The sequence below is a fragment of the Bos mutus genome, chromosome 21 (assembly GCF_027580195.1).
Source record: "Bos mutus isolate GX-2022 chromosome 21, NWIPB_WYAK_1.1, whole genome shotgun sequence".
Taxonomy (NCBI): Eukaryota; Metazoa; Chordata; class Mammalia; order Artiodactyla; family Bovidae; genus Bos; species Bos mutus.
This window is the reverse complement of record NC_091637.1, coordinates 12,181,984-12,195,160: the sequence shown is the minus strand read 5'-3', so window position 1 is coordinate 12,195,160 and position 13,177 is coordinate 12,181,984. Positions and strand designations below refer to the sequence as shown.

At 46.0% G+C, this 13,177-nt stretch overlaps 1 protein-coding gene across 1 annotated transcript in view; it reads left to right on the top strand.

The window, feature by feature from the left end:
* The first annotated feature begins 3,933 nt into the window (after positions 1–3,933).
* Positions 3,934–13,177, top strand: part of MCTP2 (multiple C2 and transmembrane domain containing 2) — a 261,100-nt gene continuing 251,856 nt past the window's right edge. Inside the window, exon 1 of the mRNA XM_005891571.3 lies at positions 3,934–4,241. The gene's annotated coding sequence lies outside the window, so the exon portion shown is untranslated. The remainder of the gene's footprint in view (positions 4,242–13,177) is intronic.

Below are 13,177 nucleotides of genomic sequence, written 5' to 3'. Positions count from 1 at the left end.
ACAGTAAGTCTTCTTTCTGAGTAATTAGAAAGTAACACTCATTTCTGTTGGAGCCACACCTTTCTTCAAAACACTGAAACCCTACCAGCCGCCTGCAGGAAAACACACATCTAGTTGGCAGAGCCAAGCCTGCGGCGAGTCACTAAATTTGATCTTTCCACAACTGCCACTATAAAAAGGGCATATGCTTTCTATAATCTGCCATGACAATTACAAGACAGAAAAAAAAATCCCTGAGTAAATATAATAACAAAGCCTATTTGCATGAACAATAAAAGAAATGCCGTTTTCTCAATGCCATGTAACAAGGTCCACAAGCATCCTCCTTAGAACACACGCTAAACATCGGCCACCTGGACCATAGACTAAATTTTGCCTTAACCCTGGCATCAGCTTCACGGCCTAAGAGTTCTAGACTTACATGTTTATACTGCAATTGATTTTCTACTTCAGCTTTTGTTGGCCCAGAAATGATAAGACGCACCAACAGAGATAAGAGATGCTAGGCACCAAGCCCTTAATATCTTTGTCAGTAGAGCTCAGAAACCTCTTTCTTGGGCATTCAAGGGAGTTGTCCTCCCAGGATTAGCCTTGAGCCCTTCAGTTCGAGCTGGACTGGTCTGACCATCTGGCCAGCTCCGTCAGGAAGACATGAGGAGGCCTGCCATGATTTCCTACCAAAGAGCTGGAGTTCTTGCTCCTCTGCATTTACAGACATAGTTTTCTCTCTTTTAGAGAACACTTTAACACCCTGGGCAGAGGTTCTAGGTGACCACAAACCTCGTCCTGTTTAAATTGCTCTGGTTCATTTGAACAGGCACCACATTGCTAACGTCCCTCCATGACAGGGCTTCTGAGGGCACGACAGTCTGACAGCAAAGTAGCACATGCGACCCACAGAAGACACAGCTGCCATTTCACAGTTTTAAAAAGTGAAGTTATTAGAGCGTCTTGCAACCAAGCATATGTTCAATCACCATACTGACAATAGGGCTGTTTCTTCAGAGGTCAAATATCTTGTTGCTCATGTGAATTAACAAGCAAGGTTTGAAAAAATTGGTATAGTCGATCTTATTTACAAAGCAGAAATAGAGACACAGATGTAAAGAACAAATGTATGGATACCAAGTGGGAAAGGTCGGGGCGGGGGGGGGGGGTTGGTGCTGGGGGGAAAAACTGTGAGATTGAGATTGACATGTATACACTGCTGCTGCTGCATCACTTCAGTCGTGTCCGACTCTGTGCGACCCCGTAGATGGCAGCCCACCAGGCTCCCCCGTCCCTGGGATTCTCCAGGCAAGAACACTGGAGTGGGTTGCCATTTCCTTCTCCAATATATACACTACTATGCATAAAATAGGTAAGTAATAAGAACCTACTGTATAGCACAGGGAATTCGACTCAATGTTCTGTGGTGACCTAAATGGGAAGGAAATTCAAAACAGAGGGAGCATATGTATATGCTTGCTGATTCACTTTGTTGTACAGTAGAAACGAACACAGCATTATAAAGCAACTATACTCCAATAAAAATGAAAAAAAAATGCAAGGAGTTCTATTTTTTTTTTTTAAAGAACTATGACAATGCCTGTAAGACTTGGTTCAAACCCTTTTCAAATCAAGCAAGTCATTGTAACAACAGTGTATGGAAATCAGCCACTTATACAAGTCCAGCTGCTGTTCTAAGTGCTGCTTATGGTTATGCCGTGAAGTTACACTGGTTAAAACAACAGGAGTATTTACTCACTGGGTGAAATATATTAGAAAGAGGCAGATGACATGTATGGGCAATTAAAAGCCAAAAACTCAAGGGAGATGGACAGAAGAAGGTACTGTGGTGAGAGAGAAGAGACATGACCTTAGATTTCTATGATCTTTTGATGTTTCACTTTCTGTAGCATTTAATGATTGAAAAATGCTGTTAGTCATTTTCAACTTGTGGTTAGGCTACAGGAACCACAGAACAGGAACTCCACTGCGGCAGGCGTTTTAGAAGCAAAAAGCTTTTCCTGTGGGTTCATTTACTATTTTAACTCGGTTGTATCCTTAGTCTCCTTTAAAGGTGTGGCTGCGATTTCTCCTACCCAGTGTGCCTCTTCATTTCCTACGTCATTCTCCCTGTTTCCTGGGCTCTCGCAGGGAGGGGCTGTAGCTGTGTGGAAAACAGTGGGAAAAAGCCCAGGTTTGCCCTCTAACTCAGGTTTCTCTGAGTCCACTCCTCACTTGGTTCATTCCTTCAGGCCGGTTATTTCATGGTTCTGAGGTTAACTTTCCTCATCCTATCTGAGGGATGCTATGAACTTTCTCTCAGATTTGTGAACATTAAACATGATCACGTGTTTCATGCCAAGCACAGAAACTGGTGACCAGTTTTGCTCACTAATGAGCTGTTAATGAGAAGTGTGCTTTTCACCATGATGGCAGCACTCCTAAAATTTCCTAAGTTTTCACGTTTTCTAACTTTTTATCTCCCCAGCCTCCATTTCCTACTCTACTCTTATCATCACCTAACCTCTCTTAAGTGCTAAACATAGGCTAGAACACTGTGTTAAGTACTTTATATAAATGAATCATTGCTCAGAATCTATGCAAGTTTATTACATTAATTCCAGGTTGTTTTTTTTTTTAAAGGGAGAGTTGAATTTCAGACTTTAAGTGAAGTTACTGCTTACACAACCAGTTGCCAAGCCAGGATTGGATTTGAGGTCATTCTGACTCCAGCTTCAGTGGAGCTCTTCTAAGTCACCAATTACATCAATTATACTCCTTACCAGCTCACAGACCCACAACAACCTATTGAATGCCAGGTCGGTCTCACAGCCAGTTTAGCCTGTTTAACTGTCTTGTATCTAATTTCAAAGCTATTTTCCTGTGGGTGGTGGGGATGTCTTGTGAATTCCCGACCTCCCAGCGGGCAGGGATCTCACAGAACCATCTCCTAAGCACCCAACGCCTTGCAGGGCACAGACTCGGAGCCCCGTAGATGAAGGCTTAGTAAGAAGATAAAGTGACAGGGCAGAGATAAAGAGTAAATACAGTGCAAGGTTATAGCAGGAGGAAAAGAAAAAGGAAGAAGTAGAAAAAATTCACGGGTAAGGAACAAAAGCCAATGTTTACTGAACGCCTTAGTGCCAGTCATCGCACTTAGGGATCTTTAAGAGACTCTTAAGTGTTCCGGCAGCTCGAGAATGTCACCTCACTTTAAAGATGAGAAACGGAGCTCCGTGTATCTGGTTGGCCGACTTCCACCCTCAATCGCGCGCACGTGGCATGGGTTTCATAGGACGCCTGCCTCTGGCACCTCTTAGGGTCTGCGTGGTAAAAACGGAGGCGGTTCCCCTCCCACTGAACCTTTGCTGCTGCTGCTGCTTAGTCGCTCAGTTGTGTCCGACTCTCTGCGACCCTATGGACTGTAGCCCACCAGGCTCTTCTGTCCGTGGGATTCTCCAGGCAAGAATACTGGAGAGGGTTGCCAAGCCCTCCTCCGGGGGATCTTCCCAACCCAGGGATCTAACCCAGGCTCCTGCATTGCAGGCGGGTTCTTTACCGTCTGAGCCATTTAGGGAGAGACACGGTGTGCGCATCAGCGAGACAAGCGATTAATTAATTACAGGTTTCCCAGCCACACTGGCCCACACTTCGTTCTTATCCTGCACTACAACGCGAGGAGTCTCAACTCCCTTAGCCAGACTTTTTGGACACATCTTTTTCCTGTGAATCAACTCAGACGAAGGAGATAAACGTAACCGCTTCCTCTTCACCGAGCCAGAAGCCGGCGGCAGAGCCTCCTCCCCGCACCCCGCGGAGCTTCTCTGCCCGGCTCGGGCGCCGGGACGCCAGGGCGGGGGTTCCAGGGCGGTGCGCCGCCGCCCCCCCGCTCCGGAGGCGGGGCCGGCGGGGGCGGGGCGCGAAGGCGGGGCCGGCGGGAGGCGGGGCCGAGGAAGTCGCGCTGCTCCCGGCGATGCCCCGGCCCCCGCCGTGTCCCGGCGGCTCTCGGAGCTCGCGAGTGGCGGCGGCAGCAGCCCCGAAGGCTGTGCCCGCGCAGGTAAGGGGCTCGCTCCGGCCCCTCTGCAGCTCCTGGGACTTGGCCTCTGACAGGTGAAGCCGCGCGGGCAAGCGGGGCGACCGGGCTGCTCCTTGCTCGTGCGAGGAGGGCAGGGGTGTCCGCTGCCAACAGAACTGGGGATCCTGAGCGGCCGGGAAGGGAAGCCAGTGGAGTTGCCGGTTCAGGAGTCAGAAAGGTACGCCGAGCATCGGGGTGCGGGAGGGCGCACCGCAGCCTGCCCCAGGATCTCTGCATTTTGAAGGACCAACGTTTGGTCTCCTTGGGGACTCCTTTCTGCAGAGGCCAGTCCCTCATTTGGGCGGAATTGGATGCACCCCCTTCGTGGAAACCCGGAGAAGCCGCTTGGGTTCCTTGCGCAGAGAGCCCACTGATAATTGTGTATAGGTTACAGAGTGTCTCGTAAAAAAAAAAAAAAAAAAATACGGCGGTAGTGGTGGCGAACTCTAGAGGCAATTGCTTCAGCAATTAGTTCCCCAGCTCACTGTCCATTTGTTAAGCAAATGGTGCATTGGTGGCTGGTAAATCTGGTTGAGTTTCCACGAAGTGGGTTAGAGCGTCTGAAGCAACTTGTGCGCGGTGTGTGGGGGTTTCACCCGTGCCTCGGTGCTTACCGGAGCCTGCTCTAGAAATTTCATCGGCCTCGGGCACTTGGAGTTACTGAAAAGCCTCGCGGTGAACCTGGGGACTCTAGAAAACCTGCTTCACCAACGCACCAAATCACAAACAGGTCTATGGATTACGATTCCCATTAGCAATCACTTTTTGCTTGGATCAGCAGCATTTCCACGTAACTGACGTTAGCTGCACGTCTGTCAAGGGGGGAACCTCTAGGAGAGCACACAGGCTGGTGTGCTGTGTGGTAGCACAGGTGTGGATACAAAAGGGAATTTTTGGGCAGTCCTTTCTCACAGGTGGCTGTTTAGATAGCAGTGGCGCATTGTGCTTTTGTTTTTGCGGCACCTCTTTGATCTCTGGTAATAAGCATTTTAAATGTAGGGAAAAGGAAAATCTTCAGAGGATATGTATCGTTAGCCTGGTCACATCCAAGTGGCAAGGATTCTCCAAACCATACTTAAAATAAGGTTAGTTTTGTTGTTCAGTTGCAAAGTCGTGTCTGATTCTTTGCAACTCCACTGACAGCAACACCAGGCTCCTCTGTCCTCCACTATCTCCTGGAGTTTGCTAAAACTCATGTTCATTGAGTCTTTGATGCCATCCAGCCATCTTATCCTCTGCTGCCACCTTCTCCTCCAGCCCTCAGCCTTTCCCAGCATCAGGGTCATTTTCCTATTCCATTCATTTTCCAATGAAGGTCTTTTCACCTTCGCATAAGGTGGCTAAAGTATTGGCGCTTCAGCATCAGTCCTTCCAATGGATGTTCAGAGTTGATTTCCTTTAGGACTGACCTATTTGATCTCCTTGCCGTCCAAGGGACTCTCAAGAAAAGTCAGCTCTGTACCAAGCACCATGCTAGTCACTTTCCTTAAAATGTTGCATAAAATTCACCAAGGGGATGTTACTAGCTCTGAACAGATGAGAAACTAAGGCAGGGAAAAATCCAGGAATTTGTTCATAGGAACTGGTGGACCTGGGAGTTGAGCGTGGATATTTCTGAGTCAGAATCCATGCTTTTTCACTATTCCAAGTTACTGTGAGACAGTGTAAATCTGCAGATTTAATAGAAATGAGAATTCAGAATTACACATCCTGAGAGTTAAAGTTGTTGTCATTTAGTTGCTACGTAGTGATAGGCTCTGCGACCCTATGGACTGTAGCCCACCAGGCTCCTCTGCCCGTGGGATTTCCCAGGCAAGAATACTGGAGTGGGTTGCCATTTCCTTTTCCAGGGGATCTTCCCAACCGAGGGATCAAACTCAAGTCTCCTGCTTTCCAGGTGGATTATTTGCCACTGAATCACCTGGGAAAGTCATTGTGAATAAAATGAACATTGTTTTCATTTTGTTTGGGTTGTTAAACTGAGACCAATCTGGGACAAGATGAACAGTATTTTAAAAAACAGAAAATTTATTGTCTTCCTTAAGATATTTTTAAGGACCTAATATAGCCAAGTTGATTGGAGAAGGAAATGGCAACCCACTCTAGTGTTCTTGCCTGGAGAATCCTAGGGATGGGGGAGCCTGGTGGGCTGCCATCTACGGGGTCGCACAGAGTTGGACACAACTGAAGCGCCTTAGCAGCAGCAGCAGCATAGCCAAGTTGGGCAAATTAGTAAAACTTTATATATATCCTGTGTGTATTACATATTGAAGTATCAGCTAATTTTATATTATTCATATGCTTTAATGTATTTCATCTTGATTTCTACCCATAGTTTACAGGTAAATAGAGGTCACTGTTGCCACCTAGAAAGGACTTTGTGTGTATGTATAAATCTATAACCATTGCTGAATATATATAATATTTATTTTAAAAGATATATCTATTATTCCTTAAATGTCTCTCTAGAAGTACAGAGTACTCCAACATGCTTATTTAGGAGAGAATCCTAAAATACCAATTTAGCCTTTTGAATGAATGATCCATAACAGCTCAACGGATGATTTCTTTAAGTGCATGTAAACCACACAAGTGATTTTCAAATTAAAGTTATTATACTGTTTAGGATGAGAATGAAAATAGTACTTAGAATTTTAAATACTATCTTCTGACATGGAGAGCACTTGGTTTCTTAAAACCTTCCTTGCAATTGCTGGTAATTACCTAAGAAAATTGAGGGGTTTCATGTTGAAATTATCTTCAGGTGTAGAAGAAAGTGTTTTCTGTTGAAGAAAAGCTTTTTCCCTGTGTTGGGAGGATCAGGTAAATATTCTGCCTGGATTGTGTTTGGCACATTTCGCCCCCATCCCATCCTCATTGTATAGAGAAATCGACAAGACACCTTGAACTTCTTAAAAGCATTTGAAGTCCTACCTGGCTGGTGTTTATAAACGTGTGGTTGGCTTGGTTAAGATGCTGTAAGGAAGGGGCAGGATGGATGATGTTTTGGAGAAATTCACAGAACAGCCAAAGGGCCAAGGAGAAGCGTGTGCATGGCGTGTGAAAGAAGCAGTTCCAGATTTTGTGATACCTGAAAGGTAAACAGTAAGGGGATCCTCATTAGGAAAAATAATACCAAATTAGCTATGAAAGTGAATGCTTACCTAGAACGGAAAAAAATTACAACCATTTGCTGGTGATTGCTTTCTTGTTTCTGCTGAGATCTTTTGGGGCCATTTACCAGAAAAGCTTACATAAAAATGCTTTCTGATTGCAACCTTGTCCCTAAGAACACTCAGCATCTCCTAAAGAGAGGCTTGAAGCCCTCGGGGTGGGGTGCGCTATGCCAGTGAGAGACCAGAAACTGAAGCTCGCTTACCTTCAAAGCGTGGGAGCACCCGCTGTGGTTTGAGGCAAAGAGTTAATGGTCCACTGAGCAGAGAAGCTGCTGGTGGGTTCATTGTGGTCTCAGGGCCCTTCCTTTCCGGTGAATAGTTGTGAGAGGAAGCTCCCACTGGTCCCTAAGACCTTCCGCTTTAGTTGGTTCTCCAGGTCTGCCTTTGAGCGTTGGCGCCATTTATTGAAGGTTTTCCGTGTCCTGTGCACCGAGTAAGGCCAGGTTCTGATTGCGGGGAGCTCCTGGCCTCCTGGAGCTTATTTCATTGATGACAGTATGGCGTTGGTGCCAGTTCCGAGGTCCTGATGCTTGAGCTGAGTTTGGAATCATGGGTGGAGATGCTGAGGTGGAAGAGCGTATGGGATGACGGCCGTAGGAAGCCCTGGAAGTTTGGACCTGTACACCGTCCTCCACTGATGCAGAGAAGCCCGTAGTCAGTACTTTTCACAAGTCTTTCCAGACCAGCAGCACCCGCACCCATGTACCTGTGATGAACTTGTTAAAAATGCATGTTCTCAGGCCCTATCCCAGGCCACCTGAATCAGCAGCTCTGTGTCTATGGCACAGCAGTCTGTGTTTTAAGAAGCCTTCCAGATGATTCAGGCGCATGCTATAAAGTTTGAGAACCACTGCTTTTAGTGTTTAAGAGAACTGGTAGGGCATAGAATCCCTTGGGAAGATGAGAGGCGTGAGATTAGTACTAAGGTTTATATATTATTGTTGTAATATAGTTATATTGATAGAGCACTTAGATATTGTGCTCTATGTGATAAGGCATTGTGATAAGAAATATTAATTCCTTTAATCATCAGTGCAACCCCTGATTGCAAAGAGTTGGACTCGACTGAGCAACTCAACGACCACCACCACCTGAGAGCTATTATCACTCCAGTAATTTATTTAAATTTATATATTTGGATTCTTTTTTTTTTTTTTTTGATGGGGGGTGGGGGGCTTCCCTGGTGGCTCAGACGGTAAGAATCTGCCTGCAATGCGGGAGACCTGGGGTTGATTCCTGGATTGGAAAGATCCTCTGGAGGAGGGCATGATAACCCACCCCAGTATTCTAGCCTGGAGGATCCCCATGGACAGAGGAGCCTGGCAGGCTACAGTTCATAGGATCTCAAAGAGTCGGACATGACTGAGTCGCTAAGCACAACACAGCTTCCTTTTTAAAAAAATTGAAGTATATAGTTGATTTACAGTGTTTTGTTAGTTACTGACGTACAGCAAAATGATAGTTATACATATTATACTGTATCATTTTCTTTCCCATTATGGTTTATTACAGGAAGTTGAATGCTGTTCCTTGTGCCATATAGTAGGACCTTGATGTTTACTTTTTTCCCCTTGGGCTCTTTCTCATCTGCCTTTCTGTTAACTGTTGCTATTTCCTGAGGTCCCATCCTCTGTTGAAATGCACGTGAAGATTGCTCCATTTAAATGTGAGAAAGCTGTATCACAGAGACAAGGGTGTTGTCCCAGGCCACACCGCTTCAGCCAGGATTCACGCGCAGGCAGTGAGGTTACAGTACCCGCCTTCCCTCTCTGGGAAGGCTCTCCCTGCCTTTGTTTTATGTTGGTCTTGTGGGAGAGGCCTGGAAGGCGGGCGTGGGTCTTCTTGGCATGGCCCTACTTGCCGACCACTCAGGGTTAACACGTTTCTCTTTCGGTAACCAATTGCCCGATGAGACAGGAAGAATGTTGTTGTCCTTCAGTCTTAGTGCAAACTTTGAAATTTCGTAAGCAAATGGGCGTGATTGCATATGTGATTACCTAACGTCGAGTACCTCTTTCCCCGGCTGGATGATGGGCTCACGTGGATTTCCCCAATAGGTGATGGTGAAAAGTGGCCTTGTTTGGTAATTCTGGGATTTGATCTGGGTATTAGTGGACCCCCTCCTCAGGCCACGGAGGACTTGAAGATGATGGTGTGCTTGTTCGTGCGTCCTGGAAGGTGTCTAGGAGACCTGTGCTTTGCATTTGCATAGTTTTTCTTTTCCTTCTGGGAAAGAAAGATCATTCTTCCTGATTCTATACATTTTATCATGAAAGAGCTCCAACATGTCAGGCAGCATAAAAGAATGTGTAATTATATTATGAGTGCGTGTGGCAGTGTGTGAAATGATGATTTACCTTTGGGTGTGGGCCTCGGATTAATAAGTCTTCTTACCTCTGCTTCAGAGACAGACGTTTAGACACTGTCACTTTGAGCTTATGGCAGGTGGTGAAATCTAATTCTGCGAGTACTGACCGTCTTTCTCATGTGGTCATTCATTCATATGGTCATTTTTGCCTCTTCAGTTATGCTCAGCATTCATTTCGGTACTGGAGGGAAATACATTGGTGACTAGCCAGACACGATCCCTGCAGACTAGTAGAAAAACACTTGGGTGAGCGGAGTTAGATGCCCTAATTCTGGCAGCGGGTTGTTAGGAGAGGAGTTAAGAAGTTGTCCAAGTTCAGAAGTGATGTATGGGGCACGGTTTAAGGCAGTAGGGAAGCAGAGGTGTGGAAAGATCTGAGAGAGATCTAGGAGATTACAGAAGTGACCAGGTGGATGTGGGTGGTGAGAGGGGTTGTCAGGGCTGAGATCTGTGTCTTGGGCCCCTAGGATGGTGTCAGGAGCATAGGACAGGACTAGAGAAGACTGTTTTCTACAGAATAATGGATGTCGTGAGTTTGAAATGTGTGGATGACTCTAAGATAGAGATTTGGGTAGGCAGATGGAATAATGCAGCTGATACGAGAACTGAATAAATTCAATGGATGGAATAGTATCAAACAGCTAAATATGTTCTCTCTTGAGAGTGGGGAGAAGATGTTCAGGGAGGAACGTAGGCATTTCTCCTGGGTGGGCGGGATAGCAATTCACTCTTTCCTTTGATGTGGAAGACGATCAAGGTTTACCTCCGCACATTCTTTCCAGCGTGGAGATGAATCCTCCACTGCCTCTGGCCTTTTGCATGTTTGATAGCCTGAGCTCTACTCAGTGGGAGGAGGCCCTCAGTGTGGAAAAGCAGGCTGGGTGGGTGAGTGAGAGGGGCTTGGTCAGATTTTCAGCCCATCTTACTGTTACAAGTTACAATGACTTACCATCTTTCCTCTTAATTTGTTATGCTGTGTTGTTAAAAACACTCATTTATCATTTATGTGTGTTATGTTTATTGTAAATGAATTCTATCATGTGGGAGGCCGTATATATACATATACATGGGGCTTCCCAGCTGGTGCAGTGGTAGAGAATCCACCAGTCAATGCAGGAGACACGGGAGATGTGGGTTCAATCCCTGGGATGGGAAGATCCCCTGGAGGAGGAAGTGGTGACCCACTCCAGTATTCTTGCCTGGAAAATCCCTTGGACAGAGGAGCCTGGTGGGCTACATTCCATGGGGTTGCAAAGAGTCATACACATACATATACACATACATACACATACATATAGGTTGTTTGTATATATTATGTAGATTGCCCAGGGCTGTTTTGTAGCTGCTACAGATGTTAAAAGATTCCTTTTTTGTATAGAGGATGTAGGTTTTTCTAGGTGCTCAGAGTTAAGCAGAAGCCTTGTTTAAAACATGTGTTAGAATGTAGCTGGAATACATATTTGTTATTTTATCCAAAAGCTGTGTATTATGTTTGCTATGTGCTAGAATTTTCCATGTGAATAGAGCAGGAGCTCCCTGTCTCTTTAGAGCCTAGACAGGAAGTCAGGCAGCTTGACAGGTGAATACTTTAGCCCTCCCTTGTAGCTCAGTTGGTAAATAATCTGCCTGCAATGCAGAGAGACCTGGGTTCAATTCCTGGGTTGGGAAGATCCCCTGGGGAAGGAAATGGCAACCCATTCCAGTGTTCTTGCCTGGGAAATCCCATGGACAGAGGATCCTGGTGGGCTACATGGGGTTGCAAGGGTCGGATACAACTTAGCGAGGAAACCACCACCAGGTGAGGGTGAGGCGTGGGGTGGGGTGGGGTGGGATAGGGTAGGGGTTATAGGAGGCAAGCAGTGAAGGGTGGCCTTCAGAGGCAGGACTGCCAGCACTTAGCGGGAGGAATGGGCAGGCACATCAGCCTGGAGGAAGATTTGGAAAAAAGAGATTGTTTTGAGAAATTGATGGATGGATGCTTTTGAGAAACTGAAAGTTTCGGATAGCCTGTTTCAACTTTGTTCGTTAAAAATCACTCATAAAAAGGAACAAAATTGGGTCATTTGTAGAGACATGGAGGGGCCTAGAGTCTGTCATACAGAGTGAAGTAAGTCAGAGAGAGCAAAACACATGTTGTATATTTGTTGCAGAAGTCGGTCTGTTGGGAAACCAAACACCACACTTGGAGAGTTGGAGAACTCAGGTTTATTACGCTGGTGGGCCCAGAGGAGTTAACACTTCCAGCTCTGAGCCCCAAACAAAGGAGTTACAGAGTTTTTATAGACAGTGCATGGCACCAGACTTCAGTGGGCAGTGCTGACTGTGAGTAGGCTAGTTCAGAGTAGGGGTTTCCTGCATGTGGGTGGTTAGGACACAGCAGTGGGGATGCCCGAACTTTACACAAACAAACATGGTTATGCAGGAGCACAGAGGCCGGGCAACTGACAAGGGTGAGTGAGGTAAGTTTCAGCTGCTAGCATTGTTGCAAGTTTCTGTCTTCCCAAAGCTATGTAACCTACATGACTTTGCAAGGAGCTAGCTGAGTTGCAGCGGAGAAGGCAATGGCACCCCACTCCAGTACTCTTGCCTGGAAAATCCCATGGACGGAGGAACCTGGTGGGCTGCAGTCCATGGGGTCGCTGTGAGTCAGACACGACTGAGCGATTTCACTTTCACTTTTCACTTTCATGCACTGGAGAAGGAAATGGCAACCCACTCCAGTGTTCTTGCCTGGAGAATCCCAGGGACAGGGGAGCCTGGTGGGCTGCCGTCTATGGGGTTGCACAGAGTCGGACACGACTGAAGCGACTTAGCAGCGGCAGCAGCAGCAGTGGGAAGCTGCTGTTTAGGGCAGGGAGCTCTGCTCAGTGCTCTGCGATGAGCGGGATGGGGATATAGGAGGGAGGTCCAAGAAGAAGGGGAGGTATGCATACATATATCTGATTCACTGTGTTGAATAGCAGAAACCAACACAACTTTGTAAAGCAACCATACTCCAACTTAAACCAGCTAATAAAGGAGAATGTTCATGAGAGACCTATGAGCTGATCAGGAAAAACCAAAAGAATCAAACTTATGTCTGTGTGACCATGACTATGTTCAGAGCCAAGGGGCAAAAGCAAACAACAACAAAAACCCCTCAAGCCTCCCAAAGTCAAATGAAACCACAAACAAATAATGATTATGTAATACTTTCTGGTTTTGATTGAGGATGGACCTTTTAGCATTATGAAAGAAGTTCAGAGTTAGTCTGAAAACTTAGGTAGTATGTCAGAGAAGAACATTGTATTACTTGAACAGTAACTGGCATTATTGTTAAGATAGTCTTGTGTAATATGGAAGATTAGATTTAAATATATAAAATTAGTGTAGCTGTATAGGCTTGTAGTCTGGAAATGCCTTTAGGGTTTCAGCCCTTTCACTGCTGCATGGCCCTTATGAGAATTTGGGTCCTAGAGATTTTGGAGACTTGTTTACCCTCTCATTGGTAACAAAATGCCCTGTACCGTGTATCTATTAATCTTTGTCCTACAGTTTCTTGTCTGTTGCAGGATCAGGCCCTGAAATTCA